Source organism: Carassius carassius, chromosome 8, assembly GCF_963082965.1.
Source record: "Carassius carassius chromosome 8, fCarCar2.1, whole genome shotgun sequence".
Lineage (NCBI taxonomy): Eukaryota > Metazoa > Chordata > Actinopteri > Cypriniformes > Cyprinidae > Carassius > Carassius carassius.
Genome location: NC_081762.1, coordinates 6867429 through 6888943, shown reverse-complemented (window position 1 = coordinate 6888943; position 21515 = coordinate 6867429). Strand labels below are relative to the sequence as shown.

The window sequence follows — 21515 nt, the reverse complement described above, 5'->3', positions numbered from 1 at the left end:
TAATCAAAGCAAAAGGTGGCTACTTTGAAGAACCTAGAATATAAAATTTTCAGTTGTTTCACACTTTTTTGTTATGTATATAATTCCATATATAATTCCACATGTGTTAATTCATAGTTTTGATGCCTTCAGTGTGAATCTACAATTTTCATAGTCATGAAAATAAAGAAAACTCTTTGAATGAGAAGGTGTGTCCAAACCTTTGGTCTGTACTGTATATATATATATATATATATATATATATATATATATTTTAATTATAAAATGTTTTTAGTTATTTTAAAGATGTATTTTTAATATTTAATAGTTAGCAGTATTTGTATTATATTATATTGTATTATCAGTATTATGTTTTAATATTAAAATGTAATATAATTGCTTATATTTTATAATATAATATTTGATTATGTAAAAAATATAACATCTAATTCATATAATTAATTAAATTTAAATATTTTATACATACGTACACACACACACACACACACACACACACACACACACACACACACACACACACACACATATATATATAGTATAAAAATATTTAGATGTATGTATTACTTGCAAATATTTAATGTATATAAAATTAAAATATAATTAATTCCTTCAGATGCTTCTCTCATATTCTAATTTCAGTTAATGAAACTGCTTTGATAATAGTTCACTTCTAGGTATTGGTTTCATATACACTCGGTTTAATTAATTGTCTCTGATTATGTTACAGTGCTTTTAAGAATTGCTTTTATCTTTTTTGTCTAGTGGAACAGAAAAGACACAAAGAGCAAATATTTCCACAGGGTCTTTGTAGCAGCCATTGAAAGTCTGCCGTTAGACATCGTGACTAGAAAAGAACAGATCCCTAGCATTAGTTGTGTCGCTAATTAACCTTTTCAAGAAGGAAATGCAAATGAGGTATTTAAAAATATGGCTTATACATTACTGAGACCCTCCACATAACATGAGATTTTACTTATTACCTGTAAAGTATTTTAGAGGTTAATATTTTAGACTACAAGGGATGTGACGAGATCTCGTGAGAACGTGATGATATCCTTGCAAAACAATTTACAGTTTACATTAGAGCAGGGGTTTTCAACCTTTTAGGACATGCACACCCCCACCCACAAGTTTGTCTAATTTTACTCGCCAAGGTAATCGGATACTTGTCAAGACAGCCATTGGTATTCACCTGCTGTCTGACAAGGCTATTTATTTGTGCACTTCAGGTGTGTGCACTGTGCGTAAAGAAACACTCTATCACAGCGCACGAGTACCGCATTGAGATGTCTTGGGCTTAAATGGCTTAAAATGACACATGAGAATGAAAACCTATAGGTGAAAACGATAGGTTGTGCTGGCGCAGTGGATAAGACACATGCCTTTGGTGTGAGAGACCCGGGTTCGAATCCACTCAGGGACTGAGCAAGACACTTAACCCCTAGTTGCTCCAGAGGCGTGTGACCTCTGACATATATAGCAATTGTAAGTCGCTTTGGATAAAAGTGTCAGCAATGAGTAAATGTAATGTAAAAACCTTTCTCGAGGATGGAGCACTGGCCTGATCGTTAAGATAGTTTTTGGGGGCTTAGGTGACAGATAGGGTGCCGAAACCTACCTAAAAAGGGTTTAGAACCATCCCTGGTAAAGAAATAAACACAGAGCTCCTCAGACCCTTATTTCTGTAGGCATTATTGTCTCGCGAGATCTGATGCGATATTTTGGCTGTCGTGGACGGTCATTATAATAATGCAAATGAGGGGCGCGTTGATTGGTTGCAGGAAGGGGGGGGGGGGGGTTGACAACGCAGGTAACGCTTTAGCATATCATTACAAACTGACATCATGGCGCAAGTTGTGAATGAACGCGACCGGTTTCCCGGCCAGTGTATAAGTATGAGGCGCCGTTTAGGGCTTAAATCAAACTTCATTCACGCACACATATGAAACACGCTTGCATATATACTAAGTGGTCACACATACATGTATATGAACTCACGCACATAACGTTACTCATATGAGACACGAGCACAGCACACACACACACACACAAATATAAGACGAGCACAGCACACACACACAAACTAGACGGCGCCTCATATATACGCGTTAGGCAACAAATAAACAATAACCGAATTCATGATGATCTCAGTCATTTGTTTTTTGCAAAGTACGTTAGCAGCCATTCCCCATACCTCGAAGCTAATACTCCTGCCAGTGTTGTGCCTGAACGCGTTCATTGAATGATAGTTCATGAACTCGTTCATATTTTGGGCGAACATGAACTGAACGTACCACATTACTGCCTGATGAACGTTACAGTGAAGTCGTTCATTCTGGTGTCTGTGAACGCCACGCTCTCTCTCAGTTTAACTTTTCAGTTTAAGAAATCATTATAATGCAGTCAAAAGTCCGTTTTTGCAGTCAGTTTACAGGGAACATAAATAATTACTTCACCACGAGTCTTTCGTTTATTTGTCTAGTGACAGACGCAATAGCATACAATAGCCCAATTAGCAGTTAGATGCTGTTTGTTACACACAGTAGAGCAATAAAAAACACAGTCTTACCGTTTCAATTGCATGCAATTTTGTTGGAATGGTGCTTCTGCCGAGCTTCGATGCCAACTTCGCCTGATATAGCCCCAAATTTGTAAAGGATTTCAGTGTACAATGTGTTTAGCACAAACACGTAACGGTAAACCAGTGGGAAGGGTTGAAGGAACCGCTTCATTAAAAATGAATTTATTCCACTGGTCTCTGATAGCTAGGTCCGTTCTTGGTAGAGAAAACACATTTACATGTTGATTCTGGCAGTCAACCACAGAGAAACTCACGTGTGCACTAGTTCCAGCGTCTTTCTCGACTGAATATGAGGGGGAGAGGGGAAGGGCGAGCTTCCTGCTGCGGTGTCCATATATGGTATATCCTGCCCCGTCTTGACGTCAAGACGGGGAAGAAATCAAAATCTCGTATTTGAGTGCGCGTGCTCGTGGGCTATTTTACAAACCCTGAGGTAAACAAACGCTTCACTTTTAAATATCGGCTTCCCGGCCAGTGTATAATCGTTAGGCAATCATAACATACATTGATTCTCGTGGAAAAGTGCAAATTGTGGGTCATGACTCCTTTAATTGTATTTTTATTATATATTTATAAAATTGTATTTTGTTACATTTTTTGTTTGACTCCAAAATATGTTGCATGTGAAATGGAATTCCAAATTGCAAAGTGAAATGGCTTGACATTAAAAGCCCTATGTTATGTTCTCTTTGGATAGATATAAAAGTTTCATATCACAGAGACATTTGACACTGAGTATATCGGATAGCAGGACAAAATGGAAAATTCTTGGTTCTTTCCTGTTGAGTCCAGAGTTTAACCTGTTAAAATGCACCTGGACGCGGGCGTACTGAACTCTCATTGTTTGCATGTGTCAATATTTACGAATAGATTAAATGAAATGGGACAAATTTAATCTTGACAAACTATCTATCATTATAAAGATCTAAGCCTCAAGCATCGACGACAGATCACTGTTTTTCTATGAAAAGCTTATAAAGAATGTATTTGCTAAATTTGTGTAAGCAGTACACATCGAAACATGAAGAATCAAAAAGCAGTACATACCAGATTTGTCATAATAACGAGTCATAAACACATCCACAGCTGTAAATCCCGGTTTGGTTAGGAAGGTAAGGGTCCACTGAACGACATCTCATGGAGCACCTTTAGTTCAACGAAGCAATAACGTTGTAATATGGATGATAATTCCTTTGTTTATGTTTCAGTTCTTTAGGGGCAGAATTGTTTGGATCCGTTAGGGCTTGCATAGACTAGTCGAGTAGTCGAGTGATCGAATACTTCAACCACTAGTCGGCGATGTCGGAAAAAATCGACTACTCGAGCATGCATGAAGCATAATTTGTACAAAGAGTTTGCAAGTACAACGTGAATTTTAGGATTACAATATTGTGTGTAGCTGTTATTTCTATGACCTTATCTATGTTGCATGTAAAATTAAAATATGTAATGTAATAATTAGGGGGTAACCCGAAACTGACCGATTACATTATTCGGAATGGCACGGATAATGGCTTCAAAAACGAATAATAGACAAAGAATAATTCTGCCTGAATGCTCGGCTGAAGCTGGCACAGTCCGGAGTTTGCTAGATAACAGCTGAGCGAGGGGATCAGCGCAATATTATACACAGACCTCTAAAGTCACTAGTGTGAAATGAATGAATAAACTTTATGAGTGAAAAGAGCGCAAATCAAACACAGCATTGCTGCTTTCTCTCCGTGCATCTCTCAGAAATCAGAGCTTGGCAAGAGTAATTTTACCTATAATCTACATCATACACGTTCTATTGTATATATTTAAAAGGCAATGATTTAAACCTTAGGCTACGATATGACACAAATTAATGGATTAAGCAAAGCGCGCTCACCAATCAAACAGCCACACTGCGCGTCTCAGTATCTCAAAACCAAACCAGTTCTCTCTCGAGAGAGAGCAGGCTAATAATCAACTTAGATATGAATACATTTTCTATTTGGCCTACATGTTTGCATCCTTATCTTTTGCTTGTTTGCGCGGCACACACACATTTGTTCAGTGAAGTTCACTAAACATTAAGACTCGCTTAAAGAGTTAATGTAATGAAAATGTGCGCATTGAATTGATTCAGTCGTGTTCAAATGATCACTAAACGTTTGTCATGACATCTCTCTGCTTGCATGATAAATATTATTTTAGAAAATAATAATTATTTTAGTTTAACACGGCATACTTGTTCAGTGATAACTATAAAAAAAATAGCCATAATGATCTTATCAAGTAACTGTACGACGTTGTATCAGAATGCATGTACGAAAAATGTTGTGATTGTTACAGACACAAATACAGATACAAATACTGGCTGTTACATGAGAATTTTTATATGTAATGTCATAATTATAAAGTTTTGACAATTTAAATATGTAATTCTTGCATAAGGCTATGCATTAATAAGCGTTTATTAATAAACAAAATTAAATAATGTCTTTTCATTTACAGTAGCATGAACCACGAGTAGTCTAGTAACTTGAGTGTTTTTTAAATAAAAAAAATCGACTAGTAGAAATCAGTAGTCGTGCAACCCCTAGTGTCCGTTATGGAATAACTCATGCTCAGAAACTGCGTCTTGGCAGTAAAAAAATGGCATGGTTTTGTAACGTACAGTGTCACAAACAGAATGAGATGATCCACAAAAAACGTAAAAGATATGCAGAAGATCGCTTATTTGAATTCTAGCTGAATTGAATTCTTATCTGAACTTAGCGATCAGCTTTTTCTTTATTTTTTTACTTTTTCAACATTTTTCATATATGTGTGTGTTTTATGGGGAATGTGCCAGTATCTGCATGATTACCATCTGTTTGAGAGCAAATCAGCACGCTATTACTGTGTAATCACAGCTATCACAGTCTATATGAATAGAGTGTGATGATTGACTTTATAGCACATCTATATGATTACCATCTATTTAACTGGCCATCAGCACGTCAACACGTGATAATTGATTATATGACCAAAAATCATTGTAAATGCAGCATTTCTAGTTAATATTTTTTATTCTATTTATTTTTCTTACTCAAATTATTCTTATTGTATTTTTCTAGTGCTCAAATTAATCACTTATATGATGTGTAGGTTTCTGTCAGTTTGTTTATGACAGTTTGTAGATAGTTTGTAGAACCCTTCAATACAGTTGGTAAATATTTTTATATTTGGGTGGTGGGGGGAGCTAGACATAGTCTCAGAAAATCTCATTTTTCATGGTATCTCCTTCAGATTTGAAATATAAACTCATGAGACATGTGACTTTCAACACATTATTTTTCTAGACTTCATTTATTTTAATATCAATTTAAAAACACATTCAGTGTGGTAAAAAAAAATTCAAGGCACTTCAGTCTCTATAATTTTTAATATTTTATTCAACTCTGGTTGATAAAAAGTAAAGCCCAAAGGGTCTTCTTTTCAAAGACACCAAAATCATGTGTGTAACACACTGAAATAGGGAACTGTTAAAATTTTAATTTAGGTAGGGCACTTTCAGCTGTGAGTCCCATAATGAGGGGGTCTGGTTAACAGGTTAATGGTTTCATTCAGGCTAATATGATACAAATCCCATAAAGCACATTTGGTGGAGTCTGAATGATTTCAGGAGTATGAATAGAAAGCGGGAAAACTCTCTGTGGAGAGCAGCTCGACTTCTCAGGGTATGGTAATAATCGGCCCTCACCTCCATGACGAGGGTGTGTAAGCATCTCCTTTTCAATCTGTCTCTGTCTCTCGCTCTCATCTGCCGCTGTGACTCTGCTAACGCTATTTCCTTTTTCTGTAGTGGTGTGAACAAGAGCTATTTTCTCCATGGGTAATGGGGAGAGCATGCTGGGAGTGATTTCATCTCCTCCATATCAGATTGATATCAAGATGATTGATTATGTGATGTTTAGAGTAAAAAAAAAAAAAATCAAAAGAGAGAATACCATTCTGTGTCACCAGTTGTTTTTCATAGGTCTATTACTTTCTTCTCATTATGCTTTGTTTCTGCATATCTTTATTCTCTTGTTGTTATCGTTAACACACTAAGACAAAAAATAGCATAAAAAAACACTATTTATGTATTCTGAAAAAAAAGCCTGATTTAGGAATTAACATATTCGCTGTAAGGTTGTTATTAATATTTGCTTGTTATTTTAGAGTTTTGCTATTTTGCTGTATCTGGTAAATATATGGGTTTTTATAATGTGTTAACTGAAGTGCTTGCTTGTGAAAATGTCACGTGCCCTTTATGTTAATTGTCACCTTTTTGCTCAGAGGACATTGAAGGATTTGTTTTGTTTTGTGTGCATGTGTTTTATCTTTTAATAACATCCACATGCACATGACATTCTGATTCTGTCCTTGAAAAACTGTCAGTGGCTGCATTTGTTTTACATTTAATCTGCTTTTTAATTGCATTTTTTTTCCCTTTGGTGAGAAAACACCATAAGTGAGAAAAGGAGAAATTATAATTATTATTAAAGCATTATTATTATATCACAATTTACTGAGCTAATAATACAGTGCATAATAACACCCCCCACACACAGTGTTAAGGTTTATTTGTTTTAATTGTTTTATTGATTTTTACATTTATTTTTATTACATTTGTTTATTTTTAATGAATTTATTAATTTTATTTAATGTAAATATTATTTTTCTAAAGTTTTATTTAAAAATGCTTTTAAACTTGATTTTTATTGATTTTATATTTATCTATTATTTTTTTTCATTATTTTAACATTTTTAGTTTAATACCAATAAATAAAACCATTTAGTAAATAATAATAATAAAAGTAATTGTTATTATTATTCTTTTATTGGTATTAAACTGAAAACAAATAGAATTATGATAAATTCTGTCATTAGTTATTCATCCTTGTGTTCTTTCTTACATGGAACACAAAAGGAGAAGTTAAGAATAGCATTCATGCTGCCATTATGGATAAAACAAATAGTTATACTATATTCCGACCACTGAAAAATACTCTGTGATTGTGTTTGTCAGGGTCTGTTGACATGAGTTTTTCCTGCCACTCTGTCTCTGCCAGCGGAGTCTGCCCTCTATCTGGTTACCCTGGTTGGAGTTCCTCGAACCACAGGCAACATCACATTCAATGGTGTACAACACCTTAAACACAACATACAACTGCAGTTTAACTTCTAAAATCTGAACTGAAACTGATTATTCAGCCGGAAATAAGATGGGAAATTGACTGGTTCATGAATATGTATTCTGTATAATGTGCTGCAAGTATTACCGAGTAAATACTGAGTACATTAATTAAATAGGGTGTTAAAATTAAATTAATAAGGTAAACATGGTTCAGTTTGACTACATCAGTGCTATAAAAAACAATACACCATTGAAATTTTTTTTATAAAACGAGAAACATGTTTATACTGAACATATTCTGCACCATGATGCTGTAATAATGCAGAAATCAAGTGAATGAAAAACAAGTCCAGCGTTTCCCTGCTTGAATAAACCAGCTAAATATCCTCTCATTAAAATAGGATAAACTCACTGATCCCTGCTTTATGGCCATTCCAGCAGTTCTTAACGTCTACAAATCACACTCGTGTTTCAAAGGACTTTAATGAGCTCTAATTGCCTTCAGATCATTAGCGCGGTATGCAGTTATGGAACATTTTTAAATCAGATTTTTTGCTAATATTGCACGGTATCACACGCTGTGTTTGGGGTGAGCAGTGACTGTCTTCTGGAGGGTCTGGTGGGGGTGAGAGCAGCGGCTGTATGGTAGAGGTGGTGCCGTCGCTCCCAAGACTGCATCTCTGCACGTCCTTACCCAGGTTCACACACTTTTCTTCTTCAAAAAATAAAATAAATATAAGTAAAACAGTGATTTAATTAGATCATATTGTCTCAGGATGTTTTGGTGTCTCTAACCTACTTGCAAAACCCAGTTTTATGGAGATGTGTAAATAGTAAATGTATGCTCGGTGCTGTCACAAATCAGAAGAAGCGTTCAGGTGGTTATTCTCAGCTCAGACATCATGCACGATTGCTCATGGAAAGCCCACGGACCGCCTGATGCATATTGCACACAAAAATATAGTGCTGGCAGGGAATGTGTTGTGATTGGCTGGCTGCTGTTGGCAGGTTTCGGGAGTCAGGATTGCAGAGGTTTTTATCAGCCGTACAGGTAGCAATGTTTTGCAGTAAACTTGGTTGGTTCTTTGAAACATATAAAAGATTATTAAGCTAATTGTTTGAATAAGTTACCAGTGTTTTAGGCCATGTGACAACAGTCATACCCTAGTAATATGTAATATATTTATTCAATACTAAGTATAGTTCAAATCTATTAACATATTTACTAGAATATTGTTTGAGACTTAATGATATCAAATTAAAATAAAATTTTATTTGGAGTACTACGTACTTGTGCACAATCCACATTTCCTAATTTTAAGCCTAAAGTGTGTTTTAATGTCACTAGTGATGAGGATTGTATGCTTTTTAAATAATATTAGTCTTTAAATGTGAGATATTTAAAGTGTACCTAAAGTATACTTGCAATAGCACAATCAGTTGCCCCCTCACTCCCCCCACTCTTTTAATTTTTTCTTTAATATGGTTTGTTTGAGAAGATTTTGGCAGAAGGCTCTGGATGATCCCAAAGCCCCTGGAGCTAATTACAGTAATTCCTTATAGGCTTACAAACACATACATTCACAACCTCATATTTAATTTGACATGATTGTCAGTCATTTTAATCATATTTAGCTCTGCAGAGGCTGCTGTAAACACATTTATTCTCAAGTACATTAAAAATATTCTTCTTCAACATGAATGAGTCTGAAATGACAGTCAGCATGAAATGAAATTGGTTTGTTTAGTGTGGCTCTGCCGGAATAAAGTTTGGGTCAGAGACATGATAAGAGGGAGGAGACAAAGCACTCATAAAACTGAATGGGAGAATGTGTAACTCTAAATAGGGTAGTGGTAGAAATGTAGAGTTGTCAGTTGCCTTTTTCATAGTTTATTCTCTCTTGAATGTGCATTTGCATTGTGTTTACCCTCTTGAAAACAAAATTTTTGAAAACTGACTTTTTACTCTTAAATTTTTCATTAAAGGAACTTTTAGTCTTTTATGAGGGGCAAATTAGTCGATTCATGCAAACGTTGTGTTGTGAATTGATATTTCAGAAATCTACCATGAAGTCCGTCCACACTTATTTTTCATTCTTCCACTTTCTTCTGAGGTAAAGGTTCTTCTTAAAGATTTTTAGAGACAAACACCAGTCTAGATGCTCTTAGACAAAAAGTGCACAGTACGAAGACATGAAAAATGGATTAGAACTTTTTTGGCAATTGACTAAAGGTTGTTTAGGCTCCCTGAGTGGAACAAACACAGCAGTAGAGGGGAAATTGATGGCATAGAACATTGACATTTTTTTCTTTTTAATGGACTGTTTATTTTAAGGGTTCCCTAATTTTGAAGACTATTATAATGATAAATCTGAAGTTTGCAGCTTGCTTTCGCACATCTCGTTCAGCTAGATGGCATTGCCAAACTAGAGGTGATATAAGAAGGGAAGCCACACGAGAAATCACTAAGGCGAAGCCCTAATAAGGCGATTGACTCTTTTAATTGAAAAGCGGCTGTAGAAAAGAAGGTTCCACCTTTCAATTAAAAGAGCCATTGACCTTATTGACATCGCCATCAGCAGGTCTTTATGATAGTCCTCTAGGATGTGCATTAGCCGGATCAGCATGGAAATATGTTTAGTGTGATTTAAGAAGCAATTTTTATTTTTATTTGAGATTTTATTGGTGATTGTTATGTTATTGATTTATTATTATGATTATTGTATTCCTGTAGCTCAAGTGGTAAAGCATTGCGGTAGCAAGCACAAAGTTGGGGGTTCGAATCCCAGGGAACACATGTTAGGAGAAAACTGTTAGACTGAATGCAATGCAAGTCGCTTTGGATAAAAGCGTCTGCTAAATGCATAAATTCAAATTATTGAGATGCAAGCTTGAAAAATGAGTTTTACTAGTTTTTATACTTCCACAATACTTCTTTGACTACAAAATAGCTGCCCAAATTATTCATTTACTTTATTTACTTAAATATCTGTTTATTCATTTACTTTGCAGTTTGCAGATTTATTTATTTACTTATATTTTTGCTTATTTATTTATTTATTTACTTGTTTATTTTATTAAATTTCTATTTAGGACTTTAGGGATGTAAAGGCTTCAATCTGAGAATGCAATTTCAATGTAATGAATATGCAAATGAATAATTGATTATAATTACTATAATAATAACCCTGTGTTTTGCAATTATTTACTTAGCAGACATTTTTCTCCACGGGTACACTCTGAAATGATTGCATTATTATTATTATCCTAAGCAATCAAAAGTCCATGATAACTTTTTGAACTTTTTAAAGTGAACCTTTTTTGGTCAATTTTCACGGTTGTTTTAAATTGTCCCTGCATTTATGTTTGTGTCCCCAGCAAGTCTTTCAAAGTTCATGCATTTAGAAATCACATCAAATTGTGACAGAGTGTGATTATGCAATGCATCATGTTTTTTAATAAAACAGCTGAATTGTTGTCAAAGCAATTATTTACACCCCTAATGAACATTTAATGGTTTCTTGGTCCAGGTCGGCTCATCTGTCCAGTGAAGACCTATCCACCAGCTTGTCCCTGCAGCTGTTTAACGGAGAGACACAGCACCTGACCATCACCCTGGAGAATATTGGCACGGAGACGCTGAATACTCTGGAGCTGACGTCTAAAACAGCGCTCAAGGTACACGCAACAGACAGTCTCACTGTGCCGCTCTTTATAGAGCGGTAAATGCCACAGCGTTTTTGATACGACACACATCCTGTAATAGGATGGAGGTTCAAAGGCTGCGCTGATTGTTGCGAGTTCGTAATAGAGTCTGTGCATTAGTCTGATCGCTCGAACCCATCTGAGGTTTCCCCGTGACTCCACTGTTTTGATGTGCTCGCTCTTTGAATAAAGACGTCTGCTTTTACGCACCACTGTCTCTGCGTCTTTGAGGATGGAAAATAAGACTGTGCAGTGCTCTTAGTGGTATTCCACACACATGGGAACATGAAAAGCGTTGTCTTTGGACTCTATGTGTGTGTGTGTGTGTGTCTCCTCTAATCCCAGACTGCTTTCAGCATCAGTGACTGAGCAGGTCTTTCCTTTGAAGTTGTTGTGGAGGTGTCCTTTGACTGAGCCGTGTGTGTGGATTCACTTAGCAGTACTTTAGTGAGGGATTTGTCCCATGCCAGTGTCCTTTAAGTTGTCGACTAGTGTTTAATGTAACCCACCAACGAGTTGATTTTTGCACTTGCACTTGCAAGTCAGGTTGAGGTTTTGATTAGGGAAAGTTGGTAATAATTGTAGTTAACTTGATTTAAAATGAAATAGAGAATCTCAAATATGAATCCCACTCTGTTGCAACTGTTATTGGTTTCCAGTGTGTTGTTTAGTTGTTGCCAAGTTGTTGTGGGTTTAAGCATGTGTTTTCTAGGGTTTTCTGGATGGTTGTGTTGGGTTTTTTGATATTCTGTTGTCTAAATATGACTTGGGATCCTCCTGCGGTGTACATCTGTGGGAGTTTTCTGTCTTATTTATTGTCTGGCAGTGGCAGGTGAAGATTGTAAAACTAGTCACTCTCTGTAGTTTAATAGTTAAAGGTTTGTTGAATTCACTGACCTAAAATATGAGCAATTGTGATGCTAGACTTAGTAAATGTCACTAATAAATAAATAAACCCACCCAAATATTGGAAAAAAATACATCTGAGGTAAAATGTTCAAAAATGAGTAATTTATGAGAGGAATGATTTTGTATTTTACTGTTATGGTTTGTGTAAGAAGTCTTGTTAAGCTTCAGTGGTTGTATCTGATGGGATGAGATATTTGAAATAAGAAAATAACCAATGTCTCTTCAGACATCCTATTTGGGTTTCATTCAGGAAAAGAAAAAGAGAGAGAGTAAAAAAAACATCAGTTTGCAACTCTGAAATTACTTTCCAAATGTTGTAAATGATTGCATTGTCATGTCCCTGTTAGTCTCACAGAGCTGATCTTTTGACGATTGGCAGATCTAGTCCACTTTGTAGATTATTCTTAATTGCTTAAATCAAATGCATTTGTTCACACCTGGCAAAACACCTGTGTGGTTTGCGATGAGTCAAGAAATTCTATTGAACTGGATTTTGCTGGTTATTAATGCTGAAAGATATGGATTGGATGCATCCCTATAGAGGTTTACTCACTCAGTTGAATATTGCATGGCATGATTTTTCAAAACATCCTGAGGGCGAGTTCACACACACATTTGTTTGTATATCGTCTCTCTCTTTTGAGAGTTGAAATTTCCAAGAGTAGAGCGAGCGAGCGAACGAGAGAGAGAGAGAGAGACAGTGAGATGATTTCCTGAAGGCTGCAGTAGAACTATAAATATCATGTATCGTTTCTTACTAACTGTTGACATGGCCAAAGGAAAAGAAACCAGGAGAGAGAAAGAATATCCATGAATCGTGTCCCATTTGGATCTGGAAATGTCAAAGCACTTGCTCTCTCTGCTGTGCATAAACCAGGATCTCCAGACACTAACTAGCTCACCTGTCTGTTTCACATCTTGGGTTTTATAACTAAACATTTCTAAATTTGAAAAAAAAACTTAGTCTCTAAGGATGCAGGAACTTCATTTATTATTATTATGCATACAAATTTATAAAATTTCAAATACTACCAATGAGCTACCAAAATGCCATCCCAAAACATTTTATTATATTGCATTATAAACTCACTTTAGTATCAGTATCAATTACACAGTATTTGTATGTGTTATCTATATTTGTGCTAGTTTCTGTATCTTTTCATTGGCATAACAACATCTTTAGGGGTTCAAAAGCTCATTTCAGTCAAAAGTAAGGGAAGCAATAGAGGGATGGAGAAGGGGAAGGAGATGAAGACAGGAAATGAGAAGGTAGGAGCTTCTGTGGTTTAATTGAAGAATATAGTTCTGGGCACAACGACCATGATTGAATTCTCATAAGGTCACTTCAGCCCTACATGCACTTACAGTAGTTTTAATGTTTCTTTCTGCTCTCGCTTTCTCTTTTTCTCTCATATTGCCGGTGTGGATTGTCCCCATGGCAAATGACCCTCATGTGGAAATCAAAGTGATTCTTTATTGTGGCATGAAGCTAATGGTGTTTTCTTCCTTGATAAGCCTACAGGTCTGGACCTGTGGGATCATCAACAGCCACCAAACACAAATCTCAAACATGCACAGTTATAATGTCCTGTCTGTTTTTTTGGACTCATTACAGAACAATGGTCCAAAAACCTCTCCAGTGGGCAGCACATAAAGCCTCTTAGGGTTTCTTTTTCTCTATGTTTTGATATATATGTTTTTGTGTTTGGTTGTGAAATTCTTTTGGTCAGAAAATGACTTTTACCTGCAGTACAGAGTTGTTCCTGCAGGCATTAAACTTGCTAAAGTTTGTGAATGAACTGTTCATTTGATTTAGACAGAATCATGGCCTGATTTAGACTGAACAGCTAATTGTTCAGACTGAAGCATAAACTAATTCTGACTAGATCTCAAACCAATTCAAACTGATCCACATGCTGATTTAGGCTACTTTTCAAACTGATTCGGACTGATACACAAACACCTTTCGGACTGAATCACATTGATTAAATTACTCAACATCAAATTAATTCAAAAACTGATTCAGACCTATTTGGTTACGTTTAACAAATGTATTTAAAAGAACAGTCTCAGAATAATTATTCATTCACAAATTACCAATAGATTTGATTCTAAATAGCAGTTTTACAGAGGGAGTCAGTGGGTGAACTGTCCAAATGATTCAGATTAATAAATTAATTTAAACTGCCAACAATTTCAGAAATAGCCATGATCCTAAAATGAATGAGTCACAAACCAATTCAAGCTGAATTGCGATCTGATTTGGAATCTCGAACTGATTCGGATTGAATAACATAACGATTTGGGCTGAACAACAAGCTATTCAGGCAGAACTGCAAACAGGTGAAATTCAAAATGAACTACAAATTGATTCAGCTGGAATCGCAGGTAGTCTCAGATTGAACCATGTTAGGGCTGAACCACAAGTTAATTCACAATGGATTACGTCACGAAAGGATTCAAAGTTAATTGGAAACTGTTTTAGGCTATATTACAAGCCAAGTCAGTCAGAATCATAACAAGACTGGATCACAAAGTAATTCACAGTCAAAGTGAATCACAAACCGATTTAAACATATTTGTTTAATCATCCGACAAATTCACTGAAAAGATCTGACTTAAAGGGGTCATGACATGGATTTTTGTATTATTTTAATACGTTCCTTGAGGTTTACTTTTAATCTAAATAAAGATTGAAAAAAAATTCACTATTATGATTGGCTAACGTCACTGCATAGAAAACAGTATAAACTCGCTATTGCATGCTTTAAGTGTTTTGACAACATAATCAAAATAAAACGGTAATTTCCAGACACTGTGCCTCCTTTACAAAACAAAACCCGATCCGGGATGCCATTATCGTTAAAATCGGTTTAATCCAAACACGTTGAAATTAAAGTTTTTTCACTCCATTTGTCCTGATGACAGACTTGAGCATGTGGACTGTATCAACAAGTGAGCGCACATCTGTATACTTTATCCAGTGTAGACAAGATAGTGGCAGTGATTGTAATTTATATTTGAGGGGCCTATGTCGATGTGTCGCTCAGGGGGCGGAGTTTATGCAAACGACTGGTGCTAGATGACGTCCAATCCATAGCATCCAATTCGAGCTGTTTTGGAGCTTGATTTAAATAAATGCTTTGTTATAATGAGGCCGTCTTAAGCTATCAAAATGTCAGGATGTTTTAATGGTACAAAGACCTCTTATATGCCAAAAGATCCAGGCAAATTTGATTTCTCATGTCATCACCCCTTTAAAAGAAATCAGACTTCGCTTGTTCAGTTTCAAAATAACCGAGAGAAAATACCGCACACCAGATCTGATTTCTGAAGTGTTTCCAGGAAAAATGTGATGTGAAAATGCCCTTAGAGTCTGTCTTTCACCAGACACATTTAGTGAGCGGACCTGTCCATGTTCTCGCTGCTTAAGAGAGGGCCACTGTGACAGAAACTGTCAGACTCTGCAGCTTCTGGACTCGTCTTTACCACATTTCTTTCTCTCTCACCTTCTCTCTTGTTTCTCCATCCTCTAGTGAGTCTCTACAGGTACATGAGCACTCAACAGAAACACAAGCTTGTTTCCCAGGCAGCCTGAAAGCAAAGGAACACACACGCTCTCGCTTTCCTCCGTCGCAGGTAGAGCCAGAAACGGGCGCTGTATTTGACATTGAATATGTCTGAACAGAAAGCTGAGGAATGAGATATGGGGATGGACCGCATCCTGTGCCGCCCACAGCAGTCTTTATTTATGCCACCTGATACAGAAACATCCATACCTGCACCCATATGCAGCGCCGCCGCTATATTTCACCACTGACAGCATGTTCCAAATGAAAAATTATATTTCTCAGGTCTTTGTAGTGTTGGAAGTAAACCCTTTCCCGTCTTTGTGAGGAATGCGCCAGCATTTTCTTTTGTTAGTTAACTTCAGTAATTACTTTAGCTGGAGTTTTTCTGTTTTGGCCCTGGCCTCAAAACTCATAACCTGATTTAGCTTTCTACATTGTCCTGTCTTCCTACGCATATCAAAACTGCAGCAGGACGCAATCATAAATCCCACTGTCAAACTTTATCTTCCATAAGCTCAGCATGCAGTCAGTCTTTCCGGGACAGGCCTATCTGCAGTGTGATGTGATTCAGCTTGACTGAAGTTCCACTCCAGTGGAGACACAAGGACATGCATTTCAGTTCCCTTTTTAGCTGTCGCCATTATGATTGGCGTTCTGTCACGCTGTCAAAAACACAAGCCTGTTGACCTGCTGTGTGTGTGGTCGAGACCTGGCTTCGGTGAGCAGATCTGTGAATCACCTGCAGTTTTGTCTCTTTCCATCTCGATGATGTTCGGGCACAATTCTGCTCTTTTGGTAGTGCCTTGTGTTCTTGCTTCCTGTTGATCTCATTTTCAGGTGTCTTCTGATTTTTTCTTTTGAGAATGTTTTGCTTGATCTTAACCTCTGCTTCATTTTTTTGGGTGGAAACTTTTTTTTTCAAGCCAATCAAAAAGAATATTCATGGTAATGCTTTATAAGTTTCAGTTGGTTAACACTGGTAAATGCATTGTCATGAACTAACAGAGAAATAAACAGAGATCTGTTTGTTTATTTGTTTGTTTAGTAATCCATTTGCACATGCATTTTCTGATTAATTGATGCATGTATTCATAGATCTTTTAATTTATACATTTATAAATCTGGGTTAATATTAATTAATAAATATTGTACTATTCATAGATAACAGTGACTGTTTAGTTAGTTATGCGTTTATTAATTTAGGTAAAGGTTAAATTATACATATACTACTACTATTATTTATTATTAACTAGCAGTGTATCTATTCATTTATTTATGCATGCATGTACACATGCATTTTTCGATTTATTGATGCATTTTTGTATGCATTTATTAATCTGGGTTAATGTTGATTTATACATTTTCTACTATTTCTACTATTGTTAATTAATGTTTTTTTTTATAATGCATTAACCTTTTTTATTAGCTATTGCAATAACTTTAGTTAAATTTAACCTATTGAAACTAAAATATTACCATGTACACTGCAGTAGGTACTAAGATATATGCTTGAACTTGCCTGAAAGTGTGAACTTGTGCACCATATTGTCTCTTAAATCTGATTATTCCCTATAACATCCATTTATTCACAACAGATCACAATAGTATCAATTGTAATATTCCTAATATGCACAAGAATATAAATAAAGAATCACTGTAGTATCCCCTGAAATATACTAGTGTTTTGACTATAGCATCTAGTATACTATAGATTATCCCCTAAAATATTAGTTAGGCTACATTTTCCTCTTAAGTTTTCACAAAAATGAATGAATTGATCACCTCAAGCACACACTAGAATTAAAATTTTTGTATTTCTTAAACTTTAAGGCTGAAAGTATTTATGGAATCACTTAAGTATGATAAATAGTATATACTATAGTGTTGCCTAAATTGGGGTGTTAAGTAGGGAGATCCTACAGTGCACAATTAGGGGATGACATAGCATGCAGTGACCTTAAAATGGTGGAAGCGAAAAGTGGTGTTTTGATCATTTCGTTATAAGTTACCACACAAACTATGTAAAGGATTAGTAATGAAAAATGTATTGAGAATCTAGCAAAACACTGCAGCTGTTTCTAAAGCATCTCGAAACAGTGTTCTGATTGGTTGTTTACTAACTTTATTTGGCACTCAATTATTAAAGCTGTAAATGTGTGCGTATCCATTAATCTTCAAAAACAAATCCTGGGTCACATTTAGTCCAGTAATCAGGCATCACAGTCTGATTGTGATGTGTATAGATTAAAATTTTTTATGTAATCTAAATTAAAATCATTATTAATGCTCAGTATTATTGCTAAAATTACTTTTTAGCGCCAGGATTTGTGACAATATTGTCCAACTTTGCCTAGGGCACTAACAAATGTTTGGAGGGCACTACAGTATATACCTCTAGTGCATAAAGTTTGCTAAATTGAACCAGGTTAGTTCCATCACCATTCAGCCACAGTTTTATTTTATTTATTTTAGTAACTTAACTCAGAGGAGACAAGAGAGCAGTGGATTTAATAATTTATTTACTGTATATTAAACTGCTGCCACACAGCAATTTCTTTCCCGACTGTTTACCTTCAGAGACATAACCAACTGTTTTTGTAACTTGTGTTTTTAACATAAACTTCTGTGTATTTGACATTTTAAGTACAATTAGACATGAAAGAGAACTTTGTTTAGTACTCACAAGCCGTGTGACAGCCACTTTCTGTGTGTGTGCTTCTTAGTTATGTGCTCAGAAAACTGTCTATCAGACTTTTAAACTAATATGGTGAGATCCGAACAGATGGTTTGTAGCTGAGCGAGTTAAGAGCTGTTAATGCAAAGCCCTATTCTGAAAAAAAGGGGCAGGGAAGGAGAAGCTCATTTGCATTTAAAGAGAAATGGACGAAAACAATGTGTTTCTGCTACACTCAAAACAAGCATTTTCAGAACGATATAATAAATGATCAGTGGGGTATTTTGAGCTGAAGCTTCACAGACACATTCTGGGGACACCTGAGACTTATTACATAGTGTAAAAAGGGGCAAAAGAGTTTCCTTTTAAGACTATTTCATAAACTACTGTTCAAACATTTGAGACCAGAAGAAATAACTTCTTTACATGCTTTACATGTCAATCTGATGGTTTCTTGGGGCCTAAGTGGGTTTTGAGCCAATGCAAATCCTCCAGACATGACCTGGGTTGTACTTCTATTTCTGCACTACATTCAGTTCCCTTGTGAAATGCTGGGTCATGATTGAGGCAGTAGATCAGATGGCAGCTCTCTGTGGGCTGACGGAAGCTTTGAACGCTGCGTGGCCCTCTAGCTCCTGCCAGCACTCTTAATTAAAACAGATTGCTAGACGCTTCAGTTAGCTTAAATGCTACTAGTCTTCTGGCTAGCCTAAATTCCCTGCAGCATCAGGATGCTGACTAATGTTTTAGGAATTTGTGAAGTTCTTTCATAGTAAAGTTCTTTTTATATTGGTGGTCAATATTTTTCATTTATATTATCAAAAATACAGCATAAATAGTAATATTATGAAATAATATTACAATATTAGATAACTATATTTGAAAACATTTTTAAATGTAATTTATTCCTGTGATGCAAAGCTGAACTTTCAGCATCATTACTCCAGTCGTCAGTGTGATTATGACCCTTCAGAAATCATTCTGATATGCCAATTAGTTTTTTTTATCTGTTTTTTGATAAAAAAAATTTGTGGATTAATATTTTTGGGAAACCATTATCCATTTTCAGGATTGATAAATAGAATAACAGCATGTATTTGAAATGGAAATCATTATAAACATTATAAATATTTACCTGCCATTTTTGATAAATTTAGTGCATACTTGTTGAATCAAAGTATTTTTTTATATATATATATTATATATATATATATATATATATATATATATATATATATATATATACAGTACAGACCAAAAGCATTTATTTGATCAAAAATAGAGAAAAAACTGTAATATTGTGAAATATTATTACAACTTAAAATGATAGTTTTCTATTTGAATATACTTAAAAAAAATAATTTATTCCTGTGATGCAAAGCAGAATTTTCAGCATCATTACTCCAGCCTTCAGTGTCACATGTAACATCCAGTCTATCACATGATCATTTAGAAATCATTCTAATATTCTGATTTATTATGAGTGTTGGAAACAGTTCTGCTGTCTAATATATTTAATGAATAAAAGGTTAAAAAGAACTGCATTTATTCAAAAAAAAAAAAAAATTTCTAATAATATATATTCTAATAATATATTTTCTTTACTTTCACTTTTTATCAATAAAAGGGGAAGTTGTGGCCTAATGGTTAGAGAGTCAGACTCGCAATCGAAGGGTTGTGAGTTTGAGTCTCAGGCCGGCAGGAATTGTAGGTGGGGGGAGTGCATGTACAGTGCTCTCTCCACCCTCAATACCATGACTGAGGTGCCCTTGAGCAAGGCATCGAACCCCCAACTGCTCCCCGGGCGCCGCAGCATAAATGACTGCCCACTGCTCCGGGTGTGTGTTCACGGTGTGTGTGTGTTGACTGCTGTGTGTGTGCACTTTGGATGGGTTAAAAGCAGAGCACGAATTCCTAGTATGGGTCACCATACTTCGCTGTATGTCACAACACTTTCGTCACTTTCTTTCACTAAAAGTATTGATTTTATTTAAAAAGAAGAAAGAAAAAAAAATGACTGACCCCAAATTACTGACCAGTAGTGTATATTGTTATTACAAAATATTTATATTTTAAAAACATAGCTTCTTTTTTTTCTTTTTATTCATCAAAGTATCCTAAAAAAGTATCACATGTTCTGAAAAAATATTAAGCAGCAGAACTGTTTCCAACTTTGATAATGAATCATCATATTAGAATGATTTCTAAAGGATCATGTGATAATGATCCTAAAAATTCAGCTTTGCATCACAGAAATAAATGATAATTTAAAGTATAATACATTTAAAAACAATTATTTTAAATCTTAATAATATATCACAATATTACATTTTTTCTGTATTTTTGATCAAATAAATGCAGACTTGATGAGCAGAAGAAACTTCTTTCAAAAACATTAAAAATAGTAATGTTTCCAAACTTTTGGTCTGTACTGTATGTATATATATATATATATATATATATATATATATATATATATAAATATATATATATATATATATATATATATATATATATATATATATATATATATATATAGGTGCTGGTTATATAATTAGAATATCATCAAAAAGTTGATTTATTTCACTAATTCCATTCAAAAAGTGAAACTTGTATATTATATTCATTCATTACACAGACTGATATATTTCAAATGTTTATTTCTTTTTTTTAATTTTGATCGTTATAACTGACAACTAAGTAAACTCCCAAATTCAGTATCTCAGAAAATTAGAATATTACTTAAGACCAATACAAAGAAAGGATTTTTAGAAATCTTGGCCAACTGAAAAGTATGAGCATGTATAGCACTCAATACTTAGGGTCTCCTTTTGCCTGAATTACTGCAGCAATGCGGCGTGGCATGGAGTCAATCAGTCTGTGACACTGCTCAGGTGTTATGAGAGAGGTGTTTTGAATTAATTAGCTGATTAGTGTGTGGCACCA

At 35.2% G+C, this 21515-nt stretch overlaps 1 protein-coding gene and 1 pseudogene across 1 annotated transcript in view; one reads left to right on the top strand and one right to left on the bottom strand.

The window, feature by feature from the left end:
• Positions 1-11435, top strand: part of LOC132144851 (trafficking protein particle complex subunit 9-like) — a 59529-nt pseudogene extending 48094 nt beyond the window's left edge.
• stpg1 (sperm-tail PG-rich repeat containing 1) overlaps positions 1-21515 on the bottom strand; it is a 382184-nt gene that overhangs the window by 122369 nt on the left and 238300 nt on the right. The gene's annotated exons all lie outside the window — the stretch shown is intronic.